The sequence below is a fragment of the Falco naumanni genome, chromosome 1, assembly GCF_017639655.2.
Source record: "Falco naumanni isolate bFalNau1 chromosome 1, bFalNau1.pat, whole genome shotgun sequence".
NCBI classification, from domain to species: Eukaryota; Metazoa; Chordata; class Aves; order Falconiformes; family Falconidae; genus Falco; species Falco naumanni.
Window position 1 is genome coordinate 99,098,594 of NC_054054.1, and position 19,236 is coordinate 99,117,829.

General features: G+C 49.5%; 1 long non-coding RNA gene across 8 annotated transcripts; it reads left to right on the forward strand.

The window, feature by feature from the left end:
* Positions 1–1,574: 1,574 nt before the first annotated feature.
* Positions 1,575–15,172, forward strand: LOC121096097. Of its 8 annotated transcripts, none has more exons than XR_005830348.1 (4): positions 1,575–1,700; positions 6,001–6,225; positions 7,144–7,318; positions 12,174–15,172. It is a non-coding gene; the product is annotated as an uncharacterized LOC121096097 (long non-coding RNA). The 8 variants fall into 8 exon arrangements; XR_005830350.1 differs by having other exon boundaries at positions 12,224–15,172; XR_005830345.1 differs by lacking the exon at positions 12,174–15,172 and having other exon boundaries at positions 7,144–7,730.
* Positions 15,173–19,236: the final 4,064 nt, after the last annotated feature.

Consider the following 19,236-nt stretch of genomic DNA (forward strand, 5'->3'; position numbering starts at 1 on the left):
ATAATAATCAATGGAGTGAGGTGAAACGCATGAAGGGAGCCCCTTCCTCCTCTGGTTCCCAGCTAAACAAACCCACTGGCACCACGGTGCCTTCAGGGGCCCAGCATCCCCATCGAATGAGCCTCTGGAGCTTTGGCCATCATCCCTCAAATCCCTTTTAACTGTGTTTTGATTCCCCCAGTTTTGGCTCTCTCACATTACTTCACCCAGTTGAACCACAATTTCCCCAGCTTAAACCACTGCGTCCTGCATCCCAGGGACAGCCAAGCCCTCTGCCCCATCCCCAAACCAGCTGGGAGCACCAGCATCATGCCACGTACCCAGCAGAGGGGATATTTTATTTTGTGACTTATCTGTTCACCTCTAGCTCCAGGCTGGGAAATACTATACATGTACATATTCAGGCTAATTTTTAATAACCCCCAGCATTTAGATGTCTCTATCCTGCAGGGGTTAAAAAGCCATGCCATTTTAAAGCTGCATTTCACACAACCTGCAAGGAGAGCAACAGTCTTCCTTGCACCTAGCCTGTGGCTCTGGACACCAGGGTCCCAAGTGCTGTCAGCTTTGACACGGGGTAACAGACCCCAGGGCACCCCACAGCACTTTTGGGCGATGCACCAGTGATCCGTCAGCAGGTGCGTGCTTTACAGACAGGGAAAGGGAGACACAGGCTGGCTGCCCCCTCCTAAAAAGAGCAGTTTTCTCCCCACAACATCAGAGCTTCCTTTGCTCACTTTTACTGCTCTGTTCTTTTTGGTGAATAAGAGAGCATATCTGATTCAGCAATATTATTAATCCCATATGTAGCTTATGAAGGGAGGAAAAAACAGTAATTAAATGCAGTCATAAGTTAAAAGAATCAAACGTGTGTTTCTTGCTTGCCTAATATCTGGCAAACACCTCGTGTTTACTCAGTCATCTGCCGCTGATTCGGCTGAATTGGGAGGCTTTTCTAACCTGCTGCATGCACCCTTTGGCCTGGCCATGGGCACACAGGGTCTGTGGGATGGCCTTTATCTCCCCAAGCTTTCTGTACTCAAAGAAACACCAGCCAGAGCCAGCACCCACTGTGCACACGGGTGCAATTGGGTGTTCCCAAGCACAGCTGGCTTTCCCAAGCTAACACCGCAATAAACAGGCTCAAATCTGAAAAACAAATAAATACAAACTTCTACATGAAAACAAAAGCTAACAGAAAGACTAAGAATTTGGCATGGGCTGCTAGGAAAGGGGCAGCTGAGCAGGGTACAGCAGGAGAGAGGTGAGAATCAGTTGTTGATACTAGGAACTAAAGAGAAAAATTAGAAAGGAAGCTTCCATGCTGTAGGAGGAAATAATCAAGCTGAAGAGTAAGAAAAGGTTACCAAAGTCCAGAAAAGCAAAAAAAAAAAAAAAAAGATTGCCAAAAAAAATATATCCCAAAAGCAAGCAAACAAAAACAGAACTGAAGGGCAGCAAGCTACAAAGACACCAAGGACAAGCACCCTCAGGAACAGGATGGTGCTGACACAGCTTGCCATAGTCCAGGAGACAGCAGGAACCCCCACCCCAAGAGGAGCACTATAACCAAACCTCACACCACCACCTCACTGCAGTGCTTCCAGCTGGCTTTTCAAGGGTGTATGTGTGTGGGCGGTTGTTCCTGCAACCCTGCTCCTCACAGGTGGGAACCTAGGGCAGGTGAAGCATGTATACAGGTAAGGGCATCAGCCTGGTAAGAAAATAGGTTTGGGTAAGTTCTGTGGGGGTTGGCCTTGTAAGGTAAAAAGCAAGTGTGTGGTTTTAGTTTTGGGCTTTTTCTGAAACAAACAAAAAAAAATATTCTTGTGCTCTGTGAGATGCTGGTGGGTGATTCTTTCAGTAGGGGATGGCACACAGCTTTACCAACAGAGTAAAGTTTCTGCTTATTGCTTTAGGAGCTCCTTCCCTGCAGCTGTTCTGTGAGATGGTTTTGGAAAGGTCCTTCTAGACTGAGAGTAAGGTAACCCTTTTGGGGGGGGTAAACATGTGAATTAATAGTGTTGTACTGGTGAGATGAGAGCAGTAAGGAGAACACAGACTTCTATCTAGTCCTAATACACTGAGCTTTCAAGTGGTTCCTAGATTAAGCTTAATCTCTCTGAAATATGGGTGAGTTGTGCTCTCTGAGTTGGTTCTGTCCCTCAGGCACTGGAGGGTTTTAGAGCTCGCCCTTGCCAGGGTCAAGATCTGCATCAGGGTACTTGGCCAGAAGGATGTGGAAGGAGGTGGTGACTTGACCAGAAGGATGTGGAAGGAGGTGGTGTAAAGCTGAGCACGTTTCTGCTGCAGTCAGTTGGTTCCTGCCAGGTGGTGTGAGAACTGGGTGATACGAGGAGAACATCCATTCATTATATTCTACTCTAATATTTTAACTGTTAAAAGAGCAGCCTCAGAAAGACGAAACGTGTGGCTGGATGTCCAATGAAGCCCCAGGGAGGACCTTCTCTTGCAGGGGGTTTGGTGGGCTCTGCCATGCCCTGGGCTCGGTGGCACCCTGTGGTTCCCGTGGCCCAGACTCTAGCAACTCCCCTGTTCCCACCCAGCCCTCCTTCCCTGGTTTTTCTTGCTATTCCCTCCATCCAGAGGATCATTTTTCAGACAGCCCCAGTGCTTTGCCCTGCAGTCAGACTATTTAGTCTGGTTTTGGTGACCCTGTCTGACTGTTCAAGAATAAGCTCTCAGGTTTCTCTTTTCTCTGCAATCACTACACTTTTTTTTTTTTTTTTTAAACAAATACATACCTTTGAGCCTCAGCCTTTCAGAAGGACTTAAGGTGGTCCCATTCTCCTTCCTCTGTGAGGAGAGATACTCAGAATAGCACTGGGATTTGCATTCCTTTGCAATTGTGCTGCGGGAGTGCTGGGTTACCTTCCCCTATTAGTCACTGCAGAGTGGCCATTCAGAGCTAACATTTACCAAAAAAATAAAAATCTAAAACTATAGGAATACTCACGTTCTAATATACAGGCAGGACTTACCTCTGAGCACTAAAGCAAAGACACCACCAGAGTTTTCTTTGGAGAAGTGATGATATAATTTTTGGTTTGACTAATATGTGCTGAAAAAGCCCATTGTGCTTTAAATGTTAATTCCAAAAGCTTTTAAAAATTGCCATAAGCTCTTTTCTTTGTGCTGCTCAGCCATTGTCCATAGCCCCTAGCAAGAGTTCACATTGTGCCTCTGCATTGTGAGCTCTGTGCAGAGTCAGCAGAACGGGCTCCTGCTCAGGATGGATGGCTGCGACTGTTCACCAGTTAATTTTGGTTTAATTACTATACGCAAGTCGAAGTAGCTAATCGCTCATCATAGGCTTTACATTTTAGACATCGTTACTCCAGCTTCTAAAATACAACTGGCTAATGCACAGGATGGCTTTTTTTTAAAAAAAACCCTGGGTTCTAGAAGGGGTTAAAAGCATGAAATACCTTTCTCCATAAATAACAAACAAAGAATATATTTTGAAAATAAAATGTGAGGAACTGATGCCATATCATATAAAATTTCTGGAGCTTCACACTCTGGGTAGTAAAAGTGCTGACTGTGACAAGGCAGGGGAGGCCTTTGCATCGATCGCAAAATAAAAGTTCAGCAGCGCTGGGTGCTGGGCTGGGATAGCTGGATTCGTCCCGCTTTATTTGGCCTACTGCAAAACACAATAACCGCTGGATGCAGATTGTTCAGCTGCTGCGTGCTAATGAAGCCTGCATTAATCAGCCACTGTGTATTGATTTTCATGATTTGTCTGTCTGGGCCTCTCAAACGGGTCTGGAGGAACTTGGTGCTTGACCTTCACCACGTTCAATGAGAGGGGGGAGCTGCCTGGCTCCCCGGGCTCTGAGGGAATATCCCCATTTCTGGGGCTTGTCCCAGCTCCAGGAGCTTTCCCAGGGGCCATTCAAACCCCTGTGGCTCTGCTCTCCACCGCCGGCTGGACATTATTTTTATTTCAATGATTCTTGCTGTGGTGGAGGGATAAGACAGTGACTTCCCAGCTCTGACGAATGAGGCGCTGGGGGTGAGACCCAGCGCAAAGCCGGAGCAGTTTGGCAGGGGACCTTAGTGTGAAAAATACAGCAAATTGATTTTAAAAGGCATTTGGAGGGGTCTGTGCACCCCCTTCCACCGCACCGCCCAGAAGCTTTTCAAGTGGAACAGCCTGCAGCTATTACAATAAACACCTCAGCCGCAACCTGTCTCTCATTTGCATATTAGCACCCTTAATTTTGATGAAATATGCAAATGTATGCAAAATGAAATTCATCTCATAATGACACAAGGCGATTAAACAATTTTTATGCTTAAATATTCTGTTTAATGAAATCAAACAGACCCATGCGTGTGACAAATTTGCCTCAGCATGGAGAAATTAGTGGATATCAAAAAACTAACACAGAATCCCAAACATGGGACGTACTGCACTGGGCATTGAAATCGCCTCTTCAGCGTGAAAATAATCAGTGTTCCTGATAACCAAATGAACTGGAAATTATATTACAGAGAACGGCTAAAACAAGTTAGTGGCAAGGTACTTTGTTTCCTACTCTCCAAAGAAATCCCATTCTCCGGCCATCTTTTATTTATGTTCCAGATGTTAAATTCAGCAAACACGCTTGCAGGATCTTTTCAGATATTTTTGTGTTTTAAGTAAAAAGATGATCATATAGCTTCACACAGCTGCAAGCAAAGTGGCCTTGGTGGATCGGGCGCCGCTGGATGAATCCTGTGCCAGCAGCGCTGGTCGGTGTGCTGCGGGACTGTCTCTGCTGGCACGGTGCTGGCGATGCTCCTGCTCCTTGTCCCCATCCCGATGCCAGCCACCGTGAGCTGCTGTTTGCTATAATTATGCACTAGGTCACTAGTGCTGCACGCATTTGTTTTTATTAGATGCAGGAGTCTAGAGCAGAGTGCCTGGACATACATCCCCCTACACCTCAGCATGCTGCTTAAAGCTTGCGCCAGGCTCATTAAATGTTTCCTTTGCCTTTCTCTGCAACCTGATGATCTTGTCCAGCTTCACCTCCCACATGAGCATCCCACCCCGTGTCAGTGGGGGCTGGGGGTGCTGAGCCCTGGCCCGGAGCAGAAGGCTGGCAGGTGGGGAGCTGCCGGGCTGCCCCGGCTGCAGTGGATGTGCCAGGGCAGTGGCCCCTGCACGGACCTGCTTTGGGTCTCCCCGAGTCACTTGTGGCAGAGCACTGGGACAAGACAGAGTATGGGCAAACTCTGCAGGAGTCACGGCATCAAATGGGGAGTTGGAGCTGCTGCTGCTGAGTGTGATGGAGTCGTATTGCTGGCGGCATCTTGTGCTGCTCTGGTTGTAAGGAATTGGCCCTGGGATGGTGCCATCTCCCCGTGCCTTGGTAGGGAGGGATGGACTCGTGTGGGTCCCCCCGGAGCCCTCCATCCTCCTGGGCACGGGGACATCTGGCTCCTGTGCAGAGAATGGGAAGAGGGTTTCCTCTTCTTACGCAGCTGGAAAGGGTTTCTTTTCATCAGTATGCAACATGCTTGATCTTCTTTTCCTTTTTTTCTGATTTTTCTTTCCTTTTTTCTAAAACAAAACCATCTACCAGCTGCCAGGACACGGTCCCCTGGCCAGTGCTTGGAGGGCTGGGCGCAGCAGCTCCCTGCCCTGGCATCAGTGGGCTGTGGTGTCCCCAAGGTGGCTCTGCAGGCAGGGCAGGGGGCTCCTGGGTTTGCAAACCTTACAAAGGCCCCAGCTCAGGTATGGGGAAAAAGGGAGAAGTGCACAAGGCCGTTATTTCCCAGCATTTCATTTCAGTATTGCTCTCCATCCGTCAAGATCTTAAAGGTTTTTTCCAACTGAAATTCTATGAATCTATGATTGTCTGTGGATTTCTAAGGCACATAAAAGGTGACAGTGATGTTAGCCATGGGGGAGTAACCTACTTTTTGAGAAGAAGAAACCAGTTAGGAATTATTTCCAGTTTGGTGGCCTGTTTCTCCTTTCCCCAGTGCGGTGCTCTCTGCTGAAACCAGCCCTTCCTCCTGCAGCGATCAGAACCCCCAGCGTGGGAAACACGATCCCGGTGCTCCAGCCTGGACCAGCATGAGTCGTTCTTGTTGCCACGCTGGAAGGAAGGACTGCAGTGACCCTCAGTCATGCTAAGCCTCTTACCATTAATGGTTTGTCCAGATGTCATTGTTTTCCCCTCTCGGTTCAGATATGATAAACCCGAGGTAATTTAATATTAGTCCTATGCATACTTGTGTTTTATTTTCCTGTGGACTATTTTTACTACAAATAAGTTTTGAAAGGAAATTGCTGATGATGATTTTCCCATGTTCCAATTAACTTTGTCATGCTGAATAATAGGTAAATTCACAACTGGCCTCACTGTTTTCTAGACCCAGAGATGCCGAAGGTCACCTGATGAGTTTGCACTCCAGGATGTATTTCCCAATACTTAGCCCATCTTCTTATTTGTGTTTTTGTTTTGGTTTCAGCACGCAAAATGAAAGTTTCTGCAGCTTCCCTTGGGTGTCTTGTACATCTTTCTGCCAGGAAAAGAGAAAATCTGGAATACTAAATCTGTGCTTGAGTCCAATTCTTTATACCTCCCATTGAACACTGGCAGGGAGGCAGCCTGCACACCACCATTCCCCTCCTCCTGTCCTTGCTCAGAGGAGGTGGAAGACAGCACCAAGCCTGGTGGTTGTTCCGTGTCTGGTGGCTCTTGCTTTCCTCTGAGAGCCCTTTACTGCCACAAAGGAGTCCCAGTGATGCGCAGCACCCAGCTTTGCTCCAGTCACTGATAGAAACCAGCATGTTTCCACAGACTGAAAAGATAGCAGGGTTGGAAATGATCTTTTCTTTCATCTGTCATTGCAGACTCATCCTAAATTTTCTGTCTGGAATCTTTTCTTTGCCTCTCCCATCAGAGCAGCATACAGATTTTCCTGTTTCCTCCCTCTCACTCCCTCGTGTCTTGGCCGTTCTGGCTGCACTTTGTCCCAGCCGTGTTTCCCTTGGTTGCATTCTGCACTTTCCTAATTCTTCCAAGTCCCGTGTCCTCTGCTGTTGGTGGTATTTGCAATTTATCCTGGCTGAGTCTCATCTGTAAACTTTATTGATAGTGTGTTTATGCTCTTTTTCAGAGTGTTGATGGTGCTCACAAGCAACGCTAGTCCTAGTGCCTGCTGGTGCTGCACTCCTCCCATGCCCCCCATGACACTTGTCCTGCTGCTCCATTTTGGCTCCCATGGAGCCAGAGTAGGATGGAAGGAGCATCCTGACTAGCTCCGGCTCCCGAAACACCCAGCGGCCCTGCAGGTGAGTGGGACTGGTGCTGCAGGGCAGCTCTGGAGCCCTCACACACCCACTCAAGCCTTCATGCATCTGGAAATAACATTGCTGCCTCCCGATTCACAGCCGTGTTTTTTAACTACTGCTCTCTCCTTCTGGCTTCACACTCCCCTACACAGCATGTCCCTGACTTCCCCTCCTCTCCTTCTGGGCTGTCACAGAGTAATTGATGATTTTAGGGAGTAGTTGACTCAGACTGCCTGGTTTTGCTCTGTAAGTTCATTCCTGCAGCCTGGACCCGGGAGGCTGGTGTCTCACTGTCAGCACGGGACTGGAGCTGGGCACCTCCAGCCAGGCTGGGGTAGCTCTGGCTTTGCTTGGTCCCATGGAAATGCTCTGATGGGCCAAGGGCATCCCAAGGAGCGCTCCGTGCTGCGCCATGCTGTGCCTTGCCATGCTGTGCCTTGCCATGTTGTGCCTTACCATGCTGTGCCATGCTGTGCCATGCTGTGCCACACTGCCATGCAGAGCTGTGCTGCACAGAGCAACTCTTCCCAGCCCCTCAGCCCAGTTAACAACTGGGAGCTGCACAAGCATTTTTGGCACCTTCCTTCCCCCAAGGGAGACTACTAGCCAAAGGGGGGTCTCTGGGTGAACCCCTGCCAGCCCCGGTGAGGGGATGGGTTCACTTGGTGGTGTGCCCCATCCACGCTGCCACGGACAAGGCTCCCTTCCGCTGTGCCAAAAATTACACAGAGCTCAGAGCCAGGAGCTGTAGAGCTCAAACAGGGACCCCTGCCAGGCCTCATAGCACAGCCATGATGTAAGAGCAGAAAGTCAGCAAAACCCCCACCACTCCAGCGCAGGAGCATTAACCCTTGCAGCAAGGAAGGTTGTGGGGTTCTGGTTCCTCCCCTGAGGGATTCTGGCTTGTCCCTTGCCTCAAGGCACTGCTCCCCCAGCAGCTTCCAGCACCCACCCTCCTTTGCCGGCACCCCAGGCACTGGTGGGACACCTCCCCACTCCAGGACCACCCCCAGGCCGTGCTGTCCACACTGACGAAACCAGTGGCTGTTTTTCCTTACCAAGTGCTGGGCTGTGCCAGCTGTGTCAGGTGGGCATCCCTGTCCTCCAGTCCTGGCACTCCTCGGCGGGTGCCACAACTGGTGTCCAAGCCTCATGCTCTGCCTGTCCTCTGATTTAAATCATTCCTAGGGCAACAGGTTACAGGCTGAGAAGTCCTTAAATTATCTAAGAAAGTTTATGAACTTTCACAGCATAAAATGAATGTGACATTTCCTCACCATAATAAATGTTCATCAGAAATGACTTGATCCAAACAACCTTGTGCTACAAAGCCATTGGGCCATGAAAAACCTTTGACAAAACAATCTCCTTTAAACGTGGCTTTGCTGGAATTAGGGCTGATTATGATCAGATGACTTAGTATTTCGACCTTGTTATATTCCCATTATTTTGACAATTCACTGAATATTTGTAATATTTTACTCTGGATGAGTACTTTCGCAAAGTGAGGTACGTACAACTGCTGTATTCATTTTTCTGCATGGATTTAGCTTGATCAAGAAGAGATGATGTGCTGTATGCTGTCCCTGCTGCGCTTTCTAAATAGGCCATATTGGACTAATAAAAAAGGATGCACAAAGATGTTCTTCATCCAGAGACCATCTAGTGAAAATGCACCCTTTTTTTTTTAATGGTTAGGACTTGCACTGTGCTGAGCTCAGCTGGTGCTGGGAGCTGTGGCAGCTCTGTTGCAGCACCCAGGAGTTGTGCTTGCAGATGTTTGGGGAGCACAGGGGAGCAATTCTGGCCCTGCCCACATGTGGTTCCGGGGCTGGAGGGTTTTCTTCAGGGACCAGACAAGCAATGCCTAAATAAATAGGCAAAGTGGATGCAATTCCAAGCTCATATCATGTTACAGTAACCAGAGAATAAAACTGTTTTTCTCTGTGACCTTGTTACATCCATTTGCCAAGTCTGTGGAGAAAACTGCATGCCAAAATCAAACTTCCCCTTAGAAAGCATCACTGTTCCTCTCTCTGAAGTCAATTAAAAAGGAGCTTTAGATGGGGAAGGGGATGAGGGAGCGTGATGCACTGCGGGGACTCTGAAAAGGTTGGTCGGGTTCGGATGAGTGCTGCAGGGAGCTCCCGTCTCGGGAAGGACCCAGCCGAGCTGGTGCTTCCTGGTGGGAATCTCATGGATGGGTGGGGCCTGATAGTGCTGTTAATTGATTTGCTTTTGATAGTGCGAGCCTGAGTTTATTGTAAAAACTCCCGGCGCAATTGGAGGGCTGCCTGTTATTATCAGTCTAAATAAATATGGGTTAACAACAAATTTGAAACATCTGCTTGGGATGAAACTGTCTCTCTGTTAAGACTTTCCTAGCAAAGCGTCTTGCATGAGCGAGGCGGTGTGGGAGCCCCAGTGCCGAGGAATGCATGCGGGAGGCTGGCAGTCCAGGGCTTCGGCCACTGCTGAGCACATCTGACCGGCTGTGCTGGGCTCTGACCTCCGTGGGATCTCCAGTGCTTCCAGGAATGCTGCTGGGTGGTACAGATACCACAGCTGCTGCTCTAGTGCAAAGCCTGATCAGCGCAGGGCTGGGCTGGGAGTCCCACAGCTCCTTCCTTGTGCGCAGCGCTCCTGGGAACGGTGCGGTGTCAGCTGCTGGACCCAAGCGTTGGCAGAGCATGGGTGTCTGTGTGGCTGGCGGTGCTTAGAGCCCTGGGATGCTAAAGCAGAAATTGTTTCTGGGGTGTCTTAGGCTTTAAAGCCATTCCCAGGCTTCTCCTGCACAGAGGCTGCTCATACTAAAGAGCTGAAATCCGAGGGAGAAACTGCTTGGGAGAGCAGCCGAGCACGGGGGTGCAGCTGCCGAGGATGAGGGTGGCACTGGTGGGTGCTGCGGAGCTCCGGGGGCTCCCCAGCTTGCAGGGGCTGGGGCACTGAGCTCAGCCGCCCTTGGAGATAAGATGAATGTGGGGGGAAGGGAGGGAGGGCTTTCTCACAGGAACCTTGTGGGAAAAGCAAAACCTCATGTCGTGGTTCACTAACTGCCCGTCTAATGATATCCCCGAGGGAGCTGGTCAGGCGTCATAAACCCCAGCAATTTGCCCCGGAAATAGGTGAAGAGATGTAAATGTGCTGAAGAGATGTAAATGTGCCACCTTGCAGGAGCTGGTGGCCCGCTGGGCAGCTGGTGCAGCTTTGGGGCAGGTACCCTGCAGTGCCTGGGATGGGGGTAACTGCGGGGGAACCACCTGCCACGAGGGTGCACGGGGATTTGGGGGCTGGGCTGCCTCCAGCCTGTCCTCACTCGTGGAGTGGCTGGGCACCCCACGCACCCACACTGGTGCTGCAACCCTGAGGCCCTGAGCACAGCAGTGCTTGTGGCATGGCCTCGAGACTCTGGAGGGGTGCACGGTGTTGTGCTCCCAGACAAAAACACTTGCAGCGGGCAAGCACACGTCCTTCCACAGTCCCATATGGAGGGTCCCAACTGTGTGCCAGGACAACCGGAGCCCAGCGAGGGAGCCTGGAATTTCAGCTCAGAGGAGCACCTACATTCAGAGGCGTATTCGATGCTTGTTGAACATGAGCGAGGCTGGAAATTGTAGTACATGTTAGCATCAGTGCAGTGCTCAGTAGGGCCTCGGGGCTGCCGATGCAACAGTTTTATTTATTTTTGGATGCATGGGATGCTTGGTACTGAATAAATAATAATGCCTGTATCAGTGGAGGCAGCGTGGTGCATAGGCTGCAAGCACACGCTCAAAGCATGCTGTAAATTAAGCACTAGCGGATGTCGTGGAGACGAGATCTGCGTTAACCTCACAAGCTAGGAATTTGAGAAAGCCACCTTGGCCACCCTTATCCTTCCTCCCTCAGTGTCTGAGACAGGCCAGACCCTGTCAGCTGGTCATCTGCCTGGATCCTCCTAAATCAGTGCTCTGCTCTCGCTTTTTCCTGAACACAATCCTATCTCCTCGCTGTTGGACAGCGGCCAAACGCAATCACTTCTCTGAAAGACTCACTAAATATGTTCAGCAAAAGAATTTAATTAGCCTCTTTCTCTTCCACATGAAGCTTTTTAAGAAAAAAAGAGTGGAGAAAAGGAAAAGAAGAAAAGCTCCCTGTCTTCCAAGCCTATCTTCTCAGCTCACTGTTGTAGTCTTGCTGCCCTATTCAGGATTTTAGTGTAGCTCCAGCTCAGAAAGCCAAGCCCAGGGGAGCAAACCTGGTCCTGCCTGTGCACCACGCTCTCCCCAAGCACTTCAGGGGAAGAGCCATGCATCCCTCCTCCTGCTGGAGGAGTCGATTTTACTGGGACTTGGAGTTTAAAGGATTGTTTGGTTGGGATTTTTGTTTTTAGTTTGAACTCCTGTGAGAGATGAATCATAGCTACAGAAGTTTGGCTGAGCATACAACGGGTTTTGCTGAAACACATGAATGCTAGGGAACACAGGGACTGGCACATGTCCCTCGTCAGAAGAGTGCTCCTAACGAATACCGTATATCCCTGCGTAGAGGCTTCCCTGGACTGGCAGCCTCGGCCATCCCGCTCTTCCGCCATGCAAAGGGCAAACGGTCTCTTCCAAGGCTGCTGGGGTGGGGGCTGCGGGCAGAGGGAGGGCAGAGAGCTGTGGAGAGAGGGGCTGCAGGCGGTCCGTGCTGCCACTTGTCAAACCGTCCCCTTGTGCTGGGCTGCTGTGGAAGCTTCTGGGGGAGCTGGAGAGGGGGCATTTCCCTGGTGCACGGGGTGGGCAGGACAGCTGGGGGGTGGGCTGGCTTCTCGTCCTGGGGAAAGATGCTAGATGGGCCTCTGCAGCACTGACACTGAAATTGGGGGTTGCAGCTGGTGTCTGGACCTGGATAAACCGTGCTTGTTTCAACTGGTTTTGCCAGAAACCTCACCTGAAAATCCTTCCTCTCTGCATCGGCGAGAGCTGACGAGAACACTACACTTGTGGTTATTGCCAGTTATCTTCAGGTGCTGAGTCAGGCCCAGGACCACCCAGGGCAGGATCTGTGTGGTCCGTGCGGAGCAGACATGTAGGGATGGAGCGCAGGAGCTCTGCCCAGCCCAGGGTTCGGGGCATGGGCACCCTCTGATCCGCCGGCTGGGCTGGCTGAGGGGCCTGCTGGCAAGCTAATGAGTTGGGAACCAATTTGTTATGAAATTTATGAAATGTTATGTAACTGCGAGGAACCAAAAGACAGACTCTCTTAAAATGATATCCTTGTTAATAATCTCCTTCATCCATCACTGCTGCTCAAGGATCCTCTCGCCTTTATGCAGAACATAAATTATTGGGGGCGGGGGGAGGGGCTCTATAGGCACTGGGAATTATAAACAGCTGGTTGACCACAAATTACACCTCCTGCATTGTCAGTGAACACACGTGAGAGCAGTGACTGCCCTCTGTGAGCACCCGCGCCGGGGCTGGGGGCTGCACGGTGAGGGAAGCCTCAGGACTTTCAGGAGAGCTGGTCAGGACACTGCAGGGCTGGTACCATCCATCAGCCCCAGAATCTGCCCGTGGCGTGGCTGTTGCGTGCAGCTGCATCTGGTGTGTGGAGCAGCTTTGCAGAAGTTCGGATTTCCACATGCAGATTGAAGGGCAGCTGGGCTGGGGTCTGTGTGAGGGGTTCCTCTGTCTTCAGAAGCCCTGGAAGCTTAGCCCTGCTCTCCGTGTTTATGACCAGGGCATGATATTTTAGCTCTGGTGATACAGAATCCGTATTTTCATTGTACCTGCTCCATGCCCACATTATTCTGTGTGCCCATGAGGACAAAAATGCCAGGACCCCCAGCACAGCAGACACCCATCCTCCTTCTGCTGAGCATCTCTCAAGTACTGGCTTCAAATCTGACTTGACACTTTGAGAACACCAGAACTTGGATGTCAAACTTCCCTCCCTAAGAGACCTAATTTTTAGAGGGACAGCACTCAGCGTTTTCTGAACCCTCTTTTGGTTTCCTGGGTATTTACCCAGAATCACTCATCACTTCTGCAAACCTTGGCCATCACTTTTATTTCATAGCATCTGTGCAATGCGGCCAAAGCTAATGCTGATGTTGGCTTTCGTGCAAAGCTAAGGGTTAAGGGGAAGGGATCAAACCACAGAATATATAGTGAATGCAGCTTTTCTTGTTCATGCTGCATTGTGATATATTTAAACTTTCATTTAGCATAAATACTGTAGGTCAAACACCAGACAGATTCACCAATTATATTTTCCCCTATTAGATGAAATATGTTTCTAATTTGGCTATAGTTTTGTTTTATTAGACCTGTGGCAGCAAGGGTGACCCTGTTTCAAAATAACCTTTTCAGATCATTTAGCCCTAGTCTTTTGCAAATAGAGTTTGATAAAGCAAAAATGTGCCAGTCTATTTTTTAAGTGAGGGTTATGTGAACCCAATTCCTTCCCTGAGTCAGGCAGGGGCCCCGCCAGAGCTTGGGAGCCCTTAGCAAAGCATTATGTTACAGCCGCCTATCTGTGCAGCCGAGCGAGCGTTACAGACCTGATGTGCATAGCTTAGAACTAAAATATTGTTTATTTTGCACAGCAGATTTGGGCCAAAGGATTTTTGTCTCTTTAAAATGTAATAAAATATAGTATTAGCATTTCCTGGGTTTAAATACTTTCAAGCCTGACGGCCTTTGAACGCTGGTTGAAAGGACTGCGCAGTGTGACTCACTGGCCCCAGCTACAGATCTCCCTGTTTTTCTTAAAAGTAAGGAAGAACCCTTGCCTCTGAACGAGAGAGCACGCATCCATCAGGTATCTTTCAGGATCAGCTTTTGCTTTTTGTATGTGGTGAAATACAGAGAGATTAGTTATTTTTACTTTATGCAATTCCATTTTTCTCCTGGCTTATCTGATCCGCTTATTTTACCAAGGGCTTTATTTCCTCCAGGCTCCGAAAGAAAGCTCAGAGCTTCTTGGAGCTCGGGGCCCTATTCAGCCTCAGCGCCAGATATCCATCAGCTCTGATGGCTGCGCGCTATCGCTGCCTTATCACGCCTGCTTACAAATCCGTGGAGGAGTTTAACAACGTGGTGGTGTGTGTCTGCAGAAGTTTTCCTCCGCACCTGAGGTCTTCGCCCCAGGTCTGCCCCTCCAGGCAGCCCAGGTGCTGTGGGTGCCTTGGCCCGACAGCCAAGCACAGAATGAGTGCCCGGACCAGAGGGGATTGCTCCTTGAACAGAATTTTCTTAAACGGTCCGCCCTCCTCTTATTGCCTGCAAAAAGTGTGTAATTAACTAACTTCTCCCTCTCCCTGACTACTTCAGTCATATTTCCTGTATTCACCAGCTAAGCTCCTGGCTCATCAGCCACTGGCAAGGGAGCAATCCCAAAAATAAATCCACAGGGAAGGGCTCTCCTGTCCCAGACTGCTGGCCCTCCTGCCATGCTGTCAGCACCTCAGCAGCCCCCGGGCTGTGTGCAGCCTGTCGCTGAGGGGACGGGGACCCTCACAGCCTGTTGCTAAGGGGATGGGGACCCTCACAGCCACAGCCTCGCGGGTGTCACATGGGCTTCTGGCAGTTGTGCTTCCCCTTAGCTTCTCCTGCTGCTCATTGGACTTACCGTGCATGATGATCGCCTGAAAAATAATAGTGAATGGCCATAAATGTGGTACCAGTGCGTCCTCCTTCTGTTGGCTTCATTTACATGACCACGTCGCCATGTGTGTGTGTCGATGGACCGAGGGCGAGAGCGTCCCATTGCAAAACAGCAGGAATGGTGTCATTGCCATTGCTGTCATCATCATGAGTCACTGTAATTCAATATAATTGTAACAGTAAAGCTTTTCACTTTGAAATTAAAACCAGTTGGAAAGCAGGATGTATCTTATGCAGAAAATTATTTTTAAAATGATATTTTGAACTGAGAAAGTCATGCTTTAAAGTTTTCTGAGATATGATCTTCTTAGCAAATATTACTTGTTACTAGTTAAATATTTGATAAACACAAAGATAAAGCCCAAATGAAAAGTATCAGCAGTAGCAAAACGAAATCCATGTAAAAATGTACTTGAAAATCAATGTATTCCTGTGAAATGTTCTCATGCCACTGAAACTGCAGTTTCCAATGGAAAAGCTCCATCAGAAAATTTCCTACTAATGCTACTCCAAGCCTGGAACCCCAGAGCTATACTGTTTCAGACACAGTTCAAAGCTGTTTTTGCTAAGTCTTTAAAACCTTTTAAGTCTTTATTGAGGGAAAATCCCTCTCTGCGCTGTCTCTGAATTTAATGCACATCATCTCTCAGGTATGAGAGGACACTCCCCTCCTCGCTATCAGAATAAAATGTGCTGCGGGTTCCCCTCCCCGGGGGGCATCACCCCATCACCTTGCCAGGCAGCACCGCCCCAGCACCCCGCTTTGCAGAGCGAGGCTACCTCAGCAGCTCACCTCCTGGGTCACCTCTGTTGTGCTTTTCTTTTTTCCCCAGGAATCCTCACTGCCTGCTAAGTGATAGTAACGGGAAATCTTTTTGCTCAGCTTCACTGTTTGAGAGAGGGGTTTGCTCTGCCCTTGGAGCCCAGTGCCTCCAGTCCGAGCACGGCATGTGCTGCAAGGGGGTGGCTGCCCGAGCCCCCCGACACAGCTGACATGCTGACAGGACCGTACAGTTTCTTGTGTCACTCTGAGAGTTTCCACTTGCTCTGGAGGCTGCTGCCAATGCCGAAGTCCTCTTAGACCTGGGCCAAGCCCTTGCACCACAGAGAGAAGGTGGAACTTGATCTTAAGCAAAACAGAAACCTTGCCAAGAGTTTCAACTGAAAAACCAAAGCTGGAAGGAGTAAAATTTCCAGTATCTCAGCCGGGCTGGACAGCCTGGGGCTGGATGTGGCTGGAGGGGCTGGAGCCCCGAGCCCAGGGTGGGTGGTAGAGCTGGCCACCGCTTGCTCTCCTGCAGCTCTGCCCCAGCACGGGCTGGAGAGGAACAGCTGGAGATTCCCCAGGAAAGGGGAATAAGGGAAACCCTTTCAGTGATGTGTTGTGTGGTTGTGTGTTGTCATTCTCCTTTTCTTTCCTCTTTTTTTTCCCCTTCACGTTTTCACCCAGGTGCTTTGTCCTGTTGCATTAAAGGATGATTGTGGTTGTGCACCAAACTGTGTGCCAACACACAAGTGAGTGGAGAAAGTGAATTTATTTCTAGGTAGAACCCTAACTTGGGAATATTTCCCCTGGGATGTCAAAGCCTGGTCCTGCACAACACACACGCTGAAAATTAACTACGGACTTAAACTCTGTCCTCAGAGAAAGGATGTATTTTGGAACTGAGGATGCAGAAAACAATGGCACACAGCATGGGAAAGCAAAGCAGGTGCAGATCACCAGAATGCTCTTCAGCTTTCCAATATTGAAAATAGAAATTTCAGTATCCAAAAACTGAGAGGGGATCAAATGTTCCCAAACGGTGAAATCTCTAAAGAAGAAAAAGGCACCTGTGTTTTTAAAAGAATCCCATGGTCTCAATGCTGTAAGTTACAGCAGTCATAAGTGTTACTTACAGCCCTGTTAAAGCATATTCTGTTTACAATGTCTGCTAACTGTCCCAGAGACTGACTGAAGCTATCAGAGATTAAAAAAAAAAACCATAATATCTTTTATTCAGAAGAATGGGGAGGAGCAGTCTCAAATTTCCAAGAGCTGTATGTCTGCTGCCTGCTTCAGTCTCTCCAGCAAGTGCAAGTTCTTCAAGTAGCTTTTATATGATTATGTTTCTTATAAAAGTAATAATTCACATATGAGATAGGATATTTATCTTTTGCAGATAACATCCCCGAACATGCTGGTAGCCCTTACCAGATAGGGGTGGATTATGTGGAAATAAAACAATAAAGATTGGACTCCTTCCATTCATTATTTACAAACACACCGGAGAGCAAGCATTTCTACAATTGAGAGATGTATCAGCAGTGTGATACTCTGGTGGCTCTGCCCCGTCCTGGGCCATGACCGAGCATCACCCAGCATTAGGGATGGGAATGGCCAGGCAGCAGCACACATGTGGCTGCAGCACAGGCGTGAGCAGCGTTTTACAGGGCCCCCCCCGCCAGCTGTGGCCAGCCCAGACAAAGGTCGTTTCCCTCTTTTGAGAAGCCCAACCTGCTCCTCACCAAGCAGTGCTGCTGTGCAGGCTTCTCTGCATCGTTGATGTTAGTGTTGTTAGATATGGATCCTGGTTTAACTTCCAGAAATAATAGGACGTGGCTTTTCCCTAATATTTGGAAACTTGCCCATGCAACTATAGGGGCTGTGTTTTCCTATCTAGTACCAAGGTCAACTCAGAGATTTTTAGGTATTTAGTTTTATTTTAACTTCGGCATTTCTGAAGTAAATTCTTCCTGTAGTTTCTTGCTTGAGAAACAGGGCTATTTAAAGTAAGATTAATGTAAATAAGAAGGCTGGGTATTTACTTCTAACTTGCTGGTTGTGCATGCTCCAGCAGGGCTGTGTGAGAGCCCCAGCACCGCGCAGAGGCTGGGGCTGGGAGTGGAGCCAGCCTGGTCCATCGCTGGCCCAGACCTTTAACGTGGTGCCCGTGGATAACCCAGCTGTGATGGGCAGGGTGTTCTGCCAGCCTCAGTGGTAAAACCAGAGCACGGTGAGGGGTGATAACACCTGGCACACCTTCCAGGAGCCAGGATTGGGTTTCCAGACCCAAAGTAGTTAATGTGATGCAGAATCCAGCAACACTCCTCAGGCAAGAAAAGGGACACTAACTGCAGACTTTATTATCCATATGCTGTGTCTGTGACATTTGTTGGTGGACTAGTGCCTGCATTTGCAATGGGCAAGCATGGTTTGTGTGCAGAAACCCACAACATGCTGGTTGTTCTGCCAGCCTGCCACAGCCCCCTGCGTGTGGGGCAGGAGGTGACAGGGAGCATGGCTGGGCTGGCACAGGGCTGGGGCATGGCTCAGGGCTGGGGCATGGCTCAGGGCTTGGCAGGGCTGTCTCAGCCCCTCGGCTGGCTCTGTTGTACCCCCATGCAGGCATGGTCAGGCCCCCAAATGCACACAGAGAGGTGTAGCCAGCCCAGGCTTCAAACAAATGGCAAACGCTCTGCCTGCACAGGATGGCTGTCTCTTCCCAGGGACTGGGGTCAGAGCTGGAGCAGGGAAAGGTGGGTCATTTTGTTCTGTTGGAAGGGTCTGGAAAGCATTTGTGTGTCCCTGCTCCCACCCTGGCCGCAGAGCCAGGATGACCTTGCTGGCAGATCCCAGGTCCTCCAGGCTGTGGGTCTGGGGCTCGCCAGAACCTGCTCATCCAGAGGCTTCTGCTGCATGAGGCATAAGCAAAGAGATTCTTCAGCAATGGAAAAGTTATTTTCCTAAATGGACATTAATGTTTTTTCCATTAATTGGAAGAAATTCTGAGGCTATGGAAAACCTTAATGTGATATCACTGTGAAAAACTGCAAAAAATTCACACTGAAAAGGGCTTATGAAATCCAGACTTTTCCCAGCCAAAAGGGACTTTAAAATAAGCCCCTCTTCCTGGCTTCCCAGAGCCTCCAGTGTGTAAGGATGGCGGATAGCAAAGGGCACCTGCCCTTGGTGGAGCAGTGTGATGTGGGCCAGGAAGTTGTTTTGGCTGCCAGAGGGAGCAGCCATCCCATCCCAACCCACCCCACCCCACCCCATCCCATCCCACCTCATCCCACCCCTCCTCTGTGCCTGACCCCCCTGAGAGCAAGGAGACACCTATAAACAAGAGCCTGTCGTCAGCTCGACTGGCTCATTACAGGTGCTGTCAGCAGCAGGGCTCTTCTCCCTTGATTTATCACACCAAGTTCCTGGAAGAAAAGGAGGACAGCCAGCCCAGCCCTGAGCAGCACAGCAATCCCTGGAGCCCTTTGGGAAGGAGGGAATGAGCCAGCGCAGTGCAG